General features: G+C 49.5%; 1 long non-coding RNA gene across 1 annotated transcript in view; it reads right to left on the bottom strand.

Annotated features, from left to right (window-relative positions):
• The window catches only part of LOC111522734, a 41,445-nt gene that overhangs the window by 3,649 nt on the left and 21,249 nt on the right, over positions 1–16,547 (bottom strand). The window contains exon 3 of the long non-coding RNA XR_002725313.1: positions 1,316–1,413. This is a non-coding gene — a long non-coding RNA (uncharacterized LOC111522734). The remainder of the gene's footprint in view (positions 1–1,315; positions 1,414–16,547) is intronic.

Genomic DNA, 16,547 nt, shown 5'->3' with positions numbered 1-16,547 from the left:
TGTGTGTGCATGTGTGGCGTTTGTGTGATGTGTGTGTGTATGTGGTGTGTGGTGTGAGGGGTGTGTGTGTATGCATGTTGTGTGTGTGTGATGTGCAGTGTGGTATGTGGTGTGTGCATGTGTGTGGGTGGGTGTGTGGTGTGAGTGGTGTGTGTGTGCATGGTGTGGTGTGATGTGTGGTGTGGTATGTGGTGCGTGCATGTGTGTGTGTGCAGTGTGCGGTGTGGCATGTGATGTGGGCATGTGGTGTGTGTGTGTTGTGTGTGTGTGATGGGAAGGGGAGTGGGCTGAGAAGGCAGGAAGGCAGAGTGCCTGCTGGAGTATGGACACCATGGCTCAGGGGTGAGGTGGGGGCAGCACGGGAGCAGATGAAGGGATGGGTCTGGGGCTGTGGCACAGCACCATTGCCCTGAGCCTTACTTGTATCAGAGAGTCTCAGAGCAGCCCAGGGACGGGGTCATTTGCCTCATTTTAGATGAGAGGACTGAGGCTTCCGTTCCCTCCTGGTCAAATCCAACCAAGTCCTGCCAACACCACCCTCATTATCTCTCGGTCCACCTATTTCCTCCAGGAAGCCTTCCCTGACCCCTAGACCGGGTTAGGGGCCCCGCCATGTGCCCACCCCTTATCACAGTGCCAGAGCATCAACTCTGCTAGGACAGAAGTGCCACGGGGCAGGGATTTTCATGGGTTTTATTTTCCATCATCTCCCCTCTGCCCAGAGCAATGCTTGACAAGCAGTTGGTACTTCATATTTTTGGAATGAATAGCTCCTGTAGTATTTCATCATAATCGTTTGTCTATTTGCCCTTAGGCTGTACTCTCCTTAAAGGCAGGACCTCTTTTGATTCATCATTTTAACCCCAGCACCCAGCAAAGAGATTTGTGCACAGTAAGTGAGAAATATTAGTGGAATACAAATATTAGTGGAATACAATGAGTGGAATACAATAGAATATTAACACAGCTATTTAAAAAGAATAACCAAATGTTTATGATGATGATTTGGACTAGGCATCCAAGATACCTCTTTATGAGAAAAGGCAAAGGCAGAATCATGTGTATAGTATGCTATCTTTTCTGTAATAGCAGGTTTTAATAAGACTTTATATTCATATTTGCTTATACATTTAAAAACTTGGCCAGGCACAGTGGCTCATACCTGTAGTCCCAGCATTTTGGCAGGCCAAGGCCGGTAGATCACTTGAGCCCAAGAGTTTGAGACCAGCCTGTGCAACATGACAAAACCCTTTATCTACAAAAAACAAAGCAAAGCAAAAAACATAAAAAAATAGCCAGGCCTGGTGGTGCGCACCTGTAGTCCCAGCTACTCAGGAGGTTGAGGCTGGAGGATGACTCGAGCCCAGGAGTTCCAAGCTGCAGTGATCCGTGATTGCACCACTGCACTCCAGCCTGGGTAACAGAGTGAGACACTTTCAGAAATAACACACACCAAAAACAAATCAAAACAAAACAAAATCCGATTCTAGAAGGATGTATAACAAAAGTGATGACCTTCAATAAAAGGGAGCAGGCAAGTGGGAGTAGTGGGAGCAAGACTTTCCCTTACAGAGTTTTATACTTTCAACTTCCACCTCTTTGAATGCATTACCCAATCAAAAATATAAAAGAAGGACATAAATATTAGTAGAAGGCAAGGGAGTGAGAAGGAGCAAGAGCAAGCAGGGAGAGAGGCGGAATCCCAGCCAGGATCCAGCTGCCTCCAGTCAGTCACATCACATGCCCTTGAATCCAAGGCTGACAAATTTAGATTCTGCTGCAAGAGAAGGACACACTTTAAAAATCCCACAAGCTCACATGCTCTGGCAAAGATGCCAAGTCTTGCAGGTCGGGTGAGATGGGCACAATTGTTCTTGGTTCTCCTGTGTCAGTTAAGAGGCCAGTTTTCTCCTGGGACCCTGGTCAGTAACTGCAGGTGTTTCCAACCTCAGAGGCTCGGCTCTGGAGATAAATATCAAGCCTGTGCACTGCTCCGTGACTACCATATAAATTACCATTCTTAGGGTAGATGGTTCTCAAGGTTAATCTCAAGGTTTGCTAGGTAGTCAACACTTTGGAGCCCCCTTTCCTAAGCTCAACAGTGGCCCCTCAGAAGACTCTCCTCCAGCTTATAAGCTGCAAAGAAAATGGTACAACTACTTTGGAGCTGTACTGAGTAAAAATGTACTACAAACAAGCCCTGCAACCCTGCAAGCCCACCCCTGCACCTACATAACCCCGTCAGGTGCATCAGAAGACATGATGAAGAATTTTCTTTGTAGCGTTGTTTGCAATAGCAAAACAAAACAAAAGAAAACCACAACTGAAAATGACCTAGACGTCCTTCTACAGGACATTGGATACATAAAATGTGGTACAGTGTGTTCAAACAATGGAATTTCACAGCAGTGGAAATGAATAAACTGAAGCCGTGTATATCAGCTGGGTGAATCTCAGAAGCCTATGGAAGATGCAAAGCAAGCTGCAGAAGATATCACACAACACTGACATGAAGTTCAAAACAAAACAAAACTGAAGGGTTGTCTTCACACATGTTTATCAGAAACACGTGGTAAAAACAACCAAAACCATAGCAAGGGAATGATGAAACTGGGATTTAGATAGCGGTCACCTTGGAGTGGGGGTGGAAGGGGAAACGGGGCAGTGTAGTATGGGTGAGGCACACACCATGACAGGCCTTATTGGAAATGGTTTATTCCTTGATCACTGTCAGTCATTTTATTATCGTACTTTCGATCTCAGTTGTGCATTGACACATACTCTTTTTTTTGTTTTTTTCCGAGACAGAGTCTTGCTCTGTCGCAGAGGCTGGAGTGCGGTGGTGTGACCTTGGCTCACTGCAACCTCCACCTCCTGGGTTCAAGCGATTCTCCTACCTCAGCCTCCCGAGTAGCTGGGATTACAGGCATGCACCACCATGCCTGGCTAACTCTTTTTGTATCTTTAGTAGAGACGGGATTTCACTATATTGGCCAGGCTGGTCTCGAACTCCTGACCTCAGGTGATCCACCTGCCTCAGCCTCCCAAAGTGCTGGGATTACAGGCATGAGCCACAGTGCCCAGCCAACACATACTCTTTTTTATGACTCAAATATTCCAGTGTAAAGATCTAAACCATAGCCTGAGCTGTGGAGTCAGGCAGGCCCCCTGGGTGTGAATACTGACTTTTCCATAACCGAGTAACCTTGGGCTGTCGCTTAGCCTCTGAGTCTCCCTTGTCTCACCAGGATGATAATACTTCCCTCAAAGCACTCTACTTATGTATGAAACGTGGCCGGCACATGGTAGATACTCAATGCATTTTTTACAATCCATTTGTGAATTCGGGTGTCGGACTCTGGGACTCCCTGTTGTAGGCTAAGGATACGATAAATGAGAGCTGAATGAATGAATGAGTGAGCAAACGAAAGAAGTCAAGAATTCTTTTATGACCTCTACATCTCTGAATGCCCTCTGGAACTCAAATCATCTGGTTAGCATTGGGGTCACTTAAAACAAAATTTAAAATCCAGTTCTTACACCTACTTAGAGTCTCTGGAAGCAGGTAGTGGACAAGCTTAGCCCCATGAAGATTCTGCCTCCACCCTCCAAACTGGACAAAAGATCCCTTCGGGACAAACTCGCCGTGTCTTCCCTGCCCCCACAGCACCTGGCACGTTCTGGGCCCACCAGATGCTCCTCATGAAGGCAGCCACTCATTGGAAGGAAAGGCCACCCGTAGTCGGCAGGTATCTCCCCAGATGTTTACAGGCTTGGGTCAGTCCCTTTTGAATCTATAGGAGTTTCCCTTGACCTTAAAATCTCTCAGCATCTTTGGTCTTATTTGGACAGCCTAGGATTAGAGAAACTTAAATGGATTTCCAAACGCTGAAAACAGGCCTTCTTTTAGACCTTATGAGAATCTCTGCTAGGCTCTGATTTCTTTCCCCCTTTGCCTTGTTTGTTGTTTTCTTTCAGGCTAGATCTGGGGAAGGGGATTACCTGCAGAATCATAGACAGAGAAATATATTTGAAGTCAGACAATAAAGCCTCTGTTTGACCTTGAGCCAGACCTGTCATTTCCAGCTTCATTCAGCTTTCTCCTCTGTAAAATGGCAATAGTAATGATTTATTGCTTACTTCACAAGGATGCTGAAAAGAGACAATAAAGCCATGAATATATTGGTGATCTTGAAACTATAAAGTTCTTTATAATCTGGCACAGAGAAAGAATGCTGGATTTGGAGTCAAGATATCTAGTATTTTCTTTTTAAGTGTTGTGGCATATTATATACCAGGCATGTTCTGAGCACTTTATGAATGGTAACTCATGGTAATTGTCACAATAATCTTATGAACTAGGTATTATATTATCTTTCCCATTAGGCAGATGAGGAAAGTGGGGCACAGAGAAGTTAAGTAACTTGTCAAGTTGCACAGCTATTATGTGGCAAAGCTGAGATCCAAACCCAAACAGCCCAGCTCCAGAAACTGGTCCCCTTCATTAGCTTTTCTCCCTCCTGCTTGAGAAGTTTGAGCCTAGCTCTGCCACTCACTAACTCTTCTGTCCTTCATTCATTCATTCCACATACACTTACTGAGTGCTTACTATGTGCCAGTACTGTTCTAGGGGCTGGGCATGGAGCAATGAACAAAACAGGCTGTCACAGAGCTTGCATTCCAGCAGTTACACAAGGTGTCCACAGGATTCAATGCTGTGGAAGATGAATAAAGCAGAGCGAGGGGCTAGAGTGTGACCTTGAGCCCATGGTGTCTTCTCTTTGAACCTCTGCTCTCCTATTATACAACGTAGATACTGAGGCCTGCCCCGCCTCCTTTAAAGGTTTAGGGGGCAATCAAATGAACTATAGAGGTGCATGTAGGATATAAACGGTAAAACACTATTCTCGTGAAGAGGTTGTACATTCACTGCTCTTGCCTCTTTGTTCCTATGGTGCTTTTTCATACCACTAAGCTACAGTCACCCTTGTTTCATAATTGGCCAGGCAGGTCTCTGTGTCATCCAATAAACTAAATATTTGAGGGCAGGACCAGATCCTGGTACAGAGTAAGTGTGAAACAAAGGTATCATTATTAGTATTAATAATCACGATTTAATGAGTCCCTAACAGTGCCAATTACCACCAGACACTTATGTACAATGCTGAAATTAACCTTCAGTGTAGAAGTTATTATTATCCTGGTCCCAGGGGAGAAATGGAGGCCCAGGGAGCTGAGAAATCTGCCCATGGCCATTCACCAGCGAGCGACAAAACCACAATCAGAACAGGCTCCAAAATCCACCATCTGTCACCAACCCCCAACTCATCCACACTTGTCCAGTCAACAAATCTGGCTTGAGCACCTACTATGCTCTTGGTGCTTTGCCAGATACTGGAGACACAGAGATGGAGAAAGCAGGTGAGGTCTCTGTCCATGCGAAAAATAGGACAAACAAGTTATCACGTAAATAAGGTGGGCACGGGTTGATCCACAGGGAGGGCCTACCTAGGCTGGGAGGTGGAGGAAGGCCTGTCTGAGGAAGGGACATCAGAGCTGAGCCCTGAACAGTGACAGGGAGCTGGTAGACCTTCGAGGGACCTGGGAGGAAAGGCTGAGGTGTGAATGAGCTCGGAAGGTTCTCCAAGCAGGAGGCGGCCTATGCGCCTGGAGAGTCCCAAGAAAGGGAGACAGAGGTAAGAGGTGCAGTGAGACGAAGGTGTGCCCACACCATACAGGCCCTAACAGACCTGGACAGGCGTGGGGGCAGCCACCGAAACTTTCCAGGTAGTAGAGCAATGTGATCTGAGGTCGATTTTGGAACAATTATGAATCATTGAAATAACATTAAGAGTCTGCTAATAATTATTATAACAGTGTTTGCAAAAAGCTTGTTTAAGAGATAAGAGAGAAGAGTGAAAAAGGCCAGAGAAGGTAGAAGTAGGCTAGGAGCAGAGAAAGGTATTCAGCCAGCAAATGACTCTTGCTGGTGTTTCCCTTCAGTTTAGCTTCAGCTGAATCCAGCCTCCTTTATCTTACACACAGTCATAACTGAGTGTCAATGGAAATCACTAAATAGATTTCCAGGCTTGTGCTATGAGAACGATCAGTTTTCTTCCCCCTTCTCTTCCCACCCCAAGGAAAAAGAAGGCCCGTAACCCGGAAGAAGAGGGGTCCTTCATGACTGCTTGGGGCAGGGTGTCTGTTGAGAGGCTCAGAGGATGCTTCTTAAGACAGTGTCTTGTCCTCAGGGGCAAGATCTAGATGCAGGTCGGTCTCTGCCAAAATGTGGCCTGGGAGTCAGGCTTTCTGGGTGGCTTTGGCTGCCCTATGAAAAATGAACAGATAAGGCCGGGCGCGGTGGCTCAAGCCTGTAATCCCAGCACTTTGGGAGGCCGAGACGGGCGGATCACAAGGTCAGGAGATCGAGACCATCCTGGCTAACACGGTGAAACCCCGTCTCTACTAAAAAATACAAAAAATTAGCTGGGTGTGGTGATGGGTGCCTGTAGTCCCAGCTACTCCGGAGGCTGAGGCAGGAGAATGGCGTAAACCCGGGAGGCAGAGCTTGCAGTGAGCTGAGATCTGGCCACTGCACTCCAGCCTGGGCGACAGAGCCAGACTCTGTCTCAAAAAAAAAAAAAAGAAAAATGAACAGATAAACCAGCCTCATCCCTGCTCTACTCCCACATATCTGTGAGTAGAAATTAGAGCCCACAGGGCAGGCTTAAGGAGAACATGCCAGACCTAAGGATCTTTGGGGCATCCTGAATGGAATGGTGGAGGAGGGAGGTGGCACTGCTGGGACCTGGCAGAAACCTCAGATGTCTATACTCAGACGTCTACACTGCCTGTTTTCACCTCCCCACCCCCTGCACCATGCTGCTACCCAGTCCGCTTCTCCCTCCTGGAGACGAGGCAGATCCACGTCTTAGGAAGCTGACAAGAAGCAAAGGAAAGAAAACTCAAAGAAAGAAGAACCTTTTAGGAAACAAAAAGATTGAATTAAAAGATGTCTCAAAAACTGAATAATTCTACCCATGCAAATTACATTAAAGTATGTAAATGTATGTAAATCAGTCACATTTCTCCCTCTTCTTTCCAAACCCATCATTTTACACCCCTGGAGGTGTCTGGAAGTGAGGGATCCTGACCAAGCTCCTTGTGCTAACACAAAGCTTGAAGAGTTGGGTTTTCCAATCTCTCCCACTCCTGGGATTGCAGATTTCTCCCTTGGGCTCTGCTTCACTCCACTCTGACCACAAGAAAACCCCTTTCCCAACAGCCCCCACCCCTCACAACTCCCTTGTGCTAGTGACTGGACAGGACATTTATGTAGCATATTTAGAGATGGTGGGGCAGATTTGGAGGAGGGAGGAGCTGAAAATAGACTTCATGTAAATATAATCTCTTTATGCTAATGATATGCAAATATAACGTTTCCCTCTCCTTGGCCTCCTGAAGCCAAGAAATGACTTGTCTGTGTGCAGTGGACCAAAAAGAGGCCAGGAGAGAAAGCCGGAGGGAGAGAGAGAGGAGAGAGGCCTGAGAGCCTTGGCTGACCCCTACCCCCATTCCCACCCCCAGACGCAAGTGACCCCCAGTGAAGGAACAGCTGCCAAGACAGCCCAGGCCTGGAGAGAGCTGTAGTCCAGGCATGGGGCTTGGGGCGCGTGGGGGTATGGGGAGCGTCACCTGTGCTCCCGAGCTTTCAGGACAGGTGCTGTCCCCCCTCACCCTCCCTCCTGTGGGGAGTGTCTCTCACCACCTCCCTCCACCTGTATAGAGATTGTCTCCCTGGGCGCTATTATCTCCTGCAGTTGCTTGTAAATGACAACGCCCCCAGTGGCTGGCCCACCCAGCACTCGAACCCCTTCTGGCTGGGCTGCTTGCCGGAGGATTAGCTCCTCTTTGGAGAACCCACAATAGCCCTCCACATCCTTTGTGCTTCTGTTTGCAGCAAATATTGAAGCTCTCTCCTGAAACCCATTATATGCCGCTGGGACAAAGGCTTTCCGCTGGTCTCCAGGACAGAGCCAATAGCAGGATGTTCCTTGCTACTGTACCTGCCGCCTCACCTGCGCTTCTTCTCCAGTTACCCCCGGAAGGAGATGATCCACATTCAGATGAGGCATCTCTGTGCCAAGGCAGTGGACAGAGCAGTTGCCATGATGCCCACACCAGGGTTTCCCCATTGGGGGGGATGCACCCATTGCCCATTGGGTGGGCGGGGGTCACAAGTAGTTGGGAGATACAAAGATCAAGGGCAAGGGAGCCTGGGCGGGAGCTGAGTAAGCAGCAGCAGGTGCGCTGAGCTCCCCTGCAATCAGGGCTTCATGAATGCTGTTTGCTCTGCCACGAACATCCCTCCCTTCCACTCCCTGCCTAATTTTCAGGGGCCAGTTTTATTCATCTTTCAAGTCTCAGCCTAGACTTCACCTCATTACCTCCTCCAGGAAGCCATCCTTGCCTCCCAAATTGAGGTGTTCCTCCTCAGCACTCCCATCTGGTAGTTTAACGGCCTGCTCACTTTCTGCTTTCCTTATTCCGGCCTCTGAGCTCCTGAGGCATTTTCGTGCTGAAAACATCCGACACAGCTCCTAAACGTGGCAGATAAATGTGACTGAATAAATGAATGACTGAATGAATTCAGCAAGTATGGGCTGTGCCTCATCCTGGAGTCCTCAGAATTCTGATTCAAGGGGTGTTAGGCCACGAAGGGCCCTGGGAGAAGAGCCGAGAATCTTTCATGGCCTTCCATATGGACACCTCAGTTTGGTGAAGGGCAGGCTGGGGTGAAAGTCCACCAACCATGCGGCCCCGGGTGAGTCTCTGAACCAACCCAGGCCTCTCAGTCCCCTCATCTGGCAAATGGGAAGAACAGCATTGGAAAGACAGAGCGGGAGAATGCTCTGAAAACAGCACAGGAGTTGTGTGGAGCTGAGGCGCGTGAGCATGGTTACATGGAGGGGACGTTACGGACCTCAGTTTGGGGTGAGAGAAGAAACACAGGTGTTTTCCGGCAGGTGTGTGGCTCCGGCGGGCAACCGGCGGTCACTCTGTAGCACACACTGGGCGGGAGAGGACTTGGGGGTCCCGTTTCCAGGTCTGAGGGAGGAGGCAGCATCTCTGGGCCTGGAACTTCCAGTGGCAATCCTGGGGCCTGGGAGCCGCTGGCCACACTCCCCTGCCTGCCCGTCCTCTCTCCTGGTCACTGCCAGTGCGGAGCCTGGTCCAACAGGCCAGGAGCCGCCTCCAACTCACTGCTGGGCAAGTTACTCCTTTCCCCTCCCCTCGGTTTCCTCTTCTATAAAGTAGAAATAATAACAGTGCTACTGCATAGGGCTGCTAAGACGATGAAATGAGATCAACTATATAAAGTACTCAGCACCGCTCCCAGCACATGATAGGTGCTCAGTAAACACAGCCCGTCATCCCACCCGCCCCTTTACTCATCCTGCCTTGGTTCTGGGAATTACAGAAATCACCCTCCCATTTTACAGAGGGAGAATCCAGAGAGGTTCTGGAACTTACCAGAGGTCACCGGTGACTCAGGAATGGGAGTTAGGCACAGACCTGGGGTGCCCGGGGTTCTACTCCCATTTCCCTGTGTTTTGGGGCTTGAATGAATGAATCATTTGGGGCTTGAATTGTTGCTCCATATGTACAAATCCAGGTCACCCTGAGAGGCTGCAACAGAGGCTTCTCCTGCGCTCCTCTTATTCCCTTGGAAATGCTGGGCTATAGAAACCCTCAACAAATAAAGTGGATTGGCTGATATATTGAGAGACAGACGGTAAAGCAGAAACAATTCCCTGACCCCCACCAGGTTCTCCGAGAGGAAGCTGAAGTGAGCTGAGGACCCCAGTGAGGAAAAGAGGTATCTGAAAACCAGACGTCCAGCTGGGGAAAAGCAGGGCCGAGGCAGCTCCAGCAGCCAAGGGGTTGAGGAGGGTTCCTCGCAGGCCCGGCAAGCCAGGTTGGGGCACCTGCTCTGAAATGGAGCTTTCCCCAGCAGGACGTCAGAGTTTGGGTGGCAGCCTGGGCTGCTCGGTGTGGCTGTCTCATAGCCTTTTAGTCACATAGGAGGCTGCTGTGGAAAGGAGGGGACATGCTTGACAGCTGGCAGCAGTCGGCCTTCTAGATATGTCCCTGCATAAAGTGAGAGGCAGTTGGCAGGGGAGGGGGCACCCACAGGAAGGAGAGTGACTCCACAGAAGGGCATCCAGCCTGCCAGGCACAACCTCCCACTCCCACCCAGGATCCCTGATACAGCCTCACCCCACCTCCCAATTCCCCTTGAGGATCCAAGCCATGCCAGGCTGTTTGGGCAAGAACCACACCTGTGCGTGCCACCCAGGTATCTGCCTGTGGACAGGGACAAGGAAAAGGCTTTCCAGACAGACAGGGCACTCTCCCTGACCTTCAGCTCATGAGGGAGGAATCAGGTGTCCCTTGTTCAGGCTCTATTCCCTGTACTGAGCAAGTGCCAGGCACGTAGTAGACAGTAAACACCTTTGAGGAGCAACTGAATGAACTAATGAACTGTCCTCCAAAACCACCAGGCTGGCAGCGTCCACAGCTCCCTCCTGGACCCATATCAGTAACTCACAGGTCCCTTCCTCTGCTCTCACCTGAGTCCTTTCAGCTGTCATTTAATCTCCAGTTGCTTGGTCAAGAGTCTAATAAATAAGCCTCTCCCAGTTCTTGGATGGTGATAAGGTGCCTCCTCAGCCTTTTTTGCAAGAAGTAATCCTAAAAATATCTTTCATTACTTCCTTGGCTCTCGCCTTGGCCCATCTCCAAGCCCTTCCTCGGCTTTCCTCTTTGGACCTGAACCTGCGCGTTCCTGGTTGGCTCTGCCGGAGGGAGAGGGCTCTTGAGTGAAAAAGTCTGAGGTGGGGGTGGCATGGGAGTGGCGGACCAGGAGGTGAGAAGGCACTTTTCTGCTTCAGGGGCATCCAGCCAGGGGAATGCCTTCCTGCCTGTTTCTGAAACTCTGCTCATTCAACCGGTCTTATCTTACCGCCACCAACCCACACTCCCTCCTGGCATCCTGGGAGAGCAGTCTCCCCAGCCAGGGGATGGAGAGATGATCTCACATGGTGACTCTAGGCTTTACTGTTCCTAAGAACTCCTGGGAGAGCTTGTTAGAATGCGGATTCCTGGGTTCCATTCCCCAACATTCTGATTCTAAAAACCTGGAATGAGGTCCAGCCAGCTCATTCTTCACAAGCTCCCCAGAGGATGCTGACGGTCCAGGAACACTGCTCCCTGACCACCTTCCCAAAAGACCAAAGGTATTCGGTAGATGTCTCCTGCAAGGAGGATGGATCCTGCCCACATCAAGCAGGAGGCAGATGGAGAGGCAGGCTCAGGACCTAGGATCTGGCCACTGAAGGACAGTGAAACCCTCTGCCACCATCCCCCAGCTCTGGGCCCAGAGCAGCAGGAAGCCAGAGGAGGAAGGGGTAGGAAAGTCCCAGAGAAGAAAAGAAATGACACAGCCTGGCCTGGCCCCAGCTTCTTCAGTGACAAGAGGTTTCACTTGGTCCCAGGCCCCAAACCAGCAGAGACTGGCTTCCTTGTTGATGAAGAAGTTTGGCTGCTGGATGAAGTGCGGAGAAGGGCAGGTGGTGACTGACTTCCAGCCTGAGTGAGGATCTGTAAGCCTGTCCAGTCGACCCTCTCATCTCTGCCTCCCTGTCTCAGGAGTCACTCCAGCCCTGAACCTGATAGCCCAGCTCGAGGCTCCTGAGCCTCCCCGAGCAGCAAACACTCCCCCACTGCTTCTTCACCCCATTCAGGAGAGACTCCACCCCATTCCTGTAGCCCTGACCTCTAGATTCAATCAGTCTCTGTGCAAGCCTGCTGCCTACCCACCCTCACCCCAGAGAAGCTCCCGGGAGTTCCAGACACCCTTGTGTTCAGAACTTCAAGTGCAGAGTCTTGGGCTGGGGATTCTGGCTCTGTTGCTAACTAGGCCTGTGATCTGGGGCAGGTGACTGGCATTCCTGAGCCCCAGGATTTTCAGTTATAAAGTGGGGTTCATGATCCCTGCCTCCCTATGAGGATGAATGAGACAAGCCATGTGGAGTCCCCTAGTATAAAACGCCCACTTTGAATATTCACTGTGTTTCTACCACAAACTCAGCTTCGAGAAACAATGAAAAGGAACATCTATCCAGCTCCCTGGTAGTCAAAGAGGTAGGTGGCTTCCGGATAAAGGTGTCTTCAACCATTGTCCTCCCTTTGCATGGTATCTGGCACTCTCCAGAAGGGGAGTGCTTGATCGATCCAATGCCTGCTCTGTTGAATAGACACTGCCTACTCAGCCTCAGCCAGCCTGGCCTTGCCACTGGCCCTCGGACACCCAACTCTCAACCCCCCACAACAGACCCTCCCTCTAACATACCCAAATCATAAGCACCTTTCAAAGCCCAGCTCAACCCCAGCCCTCAAGAGCCCCTATAGACTCCAGTGCTCATTGAGTATTCCCCACATCAGGGTCACCTATCAGTGTTCCCTCCCCAACTAGATCCCACACTCCTCAAGAGCAGAATCACATTCCAAAAAAGTCAACAGACACATCACACAAACTGTCCTCACATCTGTCCCTTGCTGGGGACTGGGAAGGAGCAGCATCAGGTAGTGTCACAGTGCCCAGCACAGAAATCCAGGGTCAGGGGTGTTCCAGCTGGTGGCCTGCCAGTCTCCACGTTCCCAGTTCTGACTGACAGGGGCTATGGCACAAGAGAAAGAGAGCTGGCCAGTGGCAGAGCCTTTTTTCTCATGAGCAAATGATAGCCCAAGGACTTGGGGCACTTTGCAGAACATTTTACTTCTCAGAGCATTTCGAATGTGAGAGGCTGGCAGGGGCTTTCATAAGCATCTTGTCCAACACTCCTGGCTCCATGTTACAGTTGAGGAAACAGATGCACCCATAGTCACCTGGGCTGAGAGGCAGAGCTAAAGTCCAGGCTTCTAGCACCCTGATCTTACTTTGAACCCCCTTGGGGTTGGGGGGAGGTAAAACAAAGAGCTATGGAATTGACAGAGCCTCCAATATTCACACTTAATTTAGTCTTCCTCCCTAAGCTGTGACATTGGTATTACTGAACGCATTCTAATTTTCCTGTTGCAGGAGGAGGTTCAGAGTGGTTATGGCACCTGCCAAAGGTCACACAGCTGGTACATCTGGAGCTCTGCCCCTGGGAGCCAAGCATGCCAAGCTTTATTAGAGACCTGAGCTCTTGGTATTTCACTGGGCTTGAGGGACAGGGCCTCCTTGCCTCCTAAGTGGGAGTGGGAGTGTAGCCATGGTGGGAGGTAGGAGGAAGCCTCACTTTATAAATTCTTATTCTCATGGCATCCTGAGAGGACTTCCCTCAACATTACACAGCTAGTATAAGTTAGTGGCAGCTTTTGGGGCTCAGCAACATGGAGCTCTTCTGTTTTGGGGTGGTTGCCCCTCTCTGCAGCTCTCTACCTGTATATAAAAGTCCCATAGTGGGGACACCTGTGGTGACCCAGAACTTATTCACTCACTCACTCATTCAACAAATAACCTGTTGAGCGCCAACAATGTGCTAGGCAGTGTGCTAGACACTGAGGATGCTAAAGTGAATGGGACAGTCCGACAGAGCCAGAGGGGCTAGGGCTCCTAGGGAGGGAACTGGGGTCCACCTTGGCCCTCATCTCTTAGCCACTAACCTATACTATATTCTAGTAGGGGACACAGATGCGCAAACAGAGAAGAGTTGATCATTCACTGTGCTGGTGCCATGACAGTGCTGTTCAGAGGGTCAAGGAGCCCAGGGGAAGGTACCTGTTCCAGGCTGGGGGGCGACAGAAAGAGAAAGTTTGCTAAGTTCAGAAGGCTGTGCAGAAGTCAGCCTGGCAAAGGAGAAGAAAGGGCATTCCAGGAAGCAGGGCAGACAGTATGGGCAAAGGCATGGGGAAACAAACAGCTTGGCACATGAAGCTGTTTGTACACACTTAAGAAAAAGATCAGAAAGGGTGTATACCCAACTGCTAAGGCGGGTTATCTCAGGAAAATGAGATTATTTAGACTGGCTTTTTTATTTGCACATTACTATCTTGTTTGCATTTTTATAATGGGCAAAAAAATTGCTTTCATAAGCAGAAAAATATATAACTAATAAAGAGCATTCTGTGTATGATGGAACTTTGAGAAGCATGATGTTTAGAAACAGAAAATTGGAGGGGTTACTGATGGGAGTGGAGGAGAAAAACCAGGGAGCCGTCACAAGTCCCTGGACCCAGGGAAGCAGCAGGTTGACACCAGCCTTCAGGCGGTGGCCTGGGGTGTTCATTAATTGGGTGATTCCTTTCCTGGGAAGCTGCAGGGCAGACCCAGGGGCCTGGGGGGAGATGTCAGTCAGTTCAAGCTGATGTCTTCTAGCTAAAACTCCAGGGAGTAAGCAGCTTTTTGGGGTTCTGGTTGCCCCCTCACCAAGCTAAAACTCTCATGTTCCTTTGGGCAGGAGCCATGCTAGAGTGAGGCTGAGAGGTGGTTCCCACCAGCAGAATCAGGGGGTTCTAATTGGAGTGTCTTTCTTGACCTCTGACTCTTTTTCACCATCTCACTCTCCAGCCTGGACCTGGGCTGAACTGCTAAAGGACAAAATGCCTGAAGCTCTTTGAACAAGGTCATTTGCAAAAAAAAAAACAAAAAACAAAAAAAAAAACACACATCTTGACCTTTCAAATGAGTTTTTGCAGACTTCAGTCATTTTTCTCTAGAAAATCCTCTATTTGTCCTTTGCCAGAGGAGGCAGAAATAACTAGCAAACTGTAACTCAGGTGTGTCATTCAAACACACACACACACATTTAGTTTCTTCTCAATTCAGTATGTTCCATAGAAAGTGGCTGCAATTTGAGGAGTTGGACAACACTGTCCCCAATTCAGAATAACCTCTTCTTCACTGGTGCTTGGAATTTTGTTTTGGGGTTATCATCTTCATCCTAAAGCTTGTTTGTTCAGTCTCCCACTTTTCTTTTCTTTTTCCTTTTCTTTTTCCCTACAACAGATGTGGTGGAATGGTTAGGAGGGGTGATTTCCCAACCATTTAATGCAGGTTCATTGGTGCCTATTTTCCTGAGTGGCGGTCACAGGCTGAGACGGTATTCTCAGTTCCACTGCTTAATACAAGCTCAGTAAGGAAATGCAGTGCCTATGGACAAGATAGGGGTTCTGGCTGATGCACATAACCAATACGTTCTCCTCACCTTGGGGACTGTGGAGAGTCTCCCCCAAAAAAGATTGGAAGAATCCAGTTGTTCAGAGGAAGAGGGGCTTGATTTGGGGCTGAGACTGAGACACACATGGAGCCAGGCCCCAATGTGACTGTTTGGCTCTTGGCTAGAAAAATGTAGAGCTGCACTCTCTCCCAGCTCGGGGCTGCCTTCTGGAGCCTCCAGAGGTTAGGAGCAGCTCCGGGAGACAGGGATGAGTCTTCTACAATGACACTGCTGATAAAGATGATGGGTCTCAGGGACGGGGTAGAAGCAGTAGGCAGACAGAGGGACGTTTCAGAGAGTATCTGATTTTAAAAGTCATGTCATGTGTGCCAGAAAACATAGAATACATATTTGGGAGGCAAGTGGGGAAAGAAGGCAGGTTTGGGGGTAAGGCAGGGCACCCCTGATTGTGTGTGCTTGAATCCGTTGAGGAGCTTGGACACAATGCTCACAACCAGGTCCCACCAAGGCACAGTCAACCTGAATTTCTTGGTACAAGGCCTAAGAATCTGTACTTTTAAAAACTCCTCCAGAAGGTTCTGAAATACAGCCAAGTTAGATAAACCTAACCGTGGTTAAGATGAAGTTGGGAGCTGGAGGAACAACCACAGGGTTAGGGCAGGAGGGAGAAGGGAGCCTAGGTCTGGAAGGGAAGGACTGGAGGAGCCAGTGGAGAAAGAACCAGAACCCCTTCACTCTGAGTTGCTTCAGAAGCAAGCTTCCCGTGGCTCAGTCAGCCTCTCCAGGGACAGAGGCCATTTGGGGAGGAGGAACACCCCTTCTTCCAACCAAAGCTCTGATAAAAGGAACGACTAGGGTTTCCCTTCGGGACCAGCAGGATGGACTAAGAGCAATTTTCTGGGTCCCTCAGGCCCCACATACCACTTGTCATTTCCCATCAATGCCTAAAATGCCTTTGCCAAAAGCTGTGCCTCTCCTGCGAAGCCATGCCATGGCGGGTCAGGGAACTCCAAGTGAAGGAAAAACTGTGACACAGAACCTAGTGCCTCGCTTTTCTTTGGATGTGGCAGTGTGGGGAGGGGAGAATTGCTTTCATATCACGGATAAACTTGGGCATAGTAGGGAGTGGATGCCTCATTCACATGCACTTTTTTAATGTAAGAGACAGGATCAGCTGGGCACAGCGGCTCACTTTCAGAGGCGGAGGGGAGCAGATCTCTTGAGCCCAGGAGTTCGGGATCAGCCCAGACAATATAATGAGACCCTGTATAAAGAAGGAAGGAAGGAAGGAAGGAAGGAAGGAAGGAAGGAAGGAAGGAA

Source organism: Piliocolobus tephrosceles, chromosome 1 (assembly GCF_002776525.5).
Source record: "Piliocolobus tephrosceles isolate RC106 chromosome 1, ASM277652v3, whole genome shotgun sequence".
In the NCBI taxonomy this organism is placed as follows: domain Eukaryota; kingdom Metazoa; phylum Chordata; class Mammalia; order Primates; family Cercopithecidae; genus Piliocolobus; species Piliocolobus tephrosceles.
This window is presented reverse-complemented; position numbering and strand designations above follow the sequence as displayed.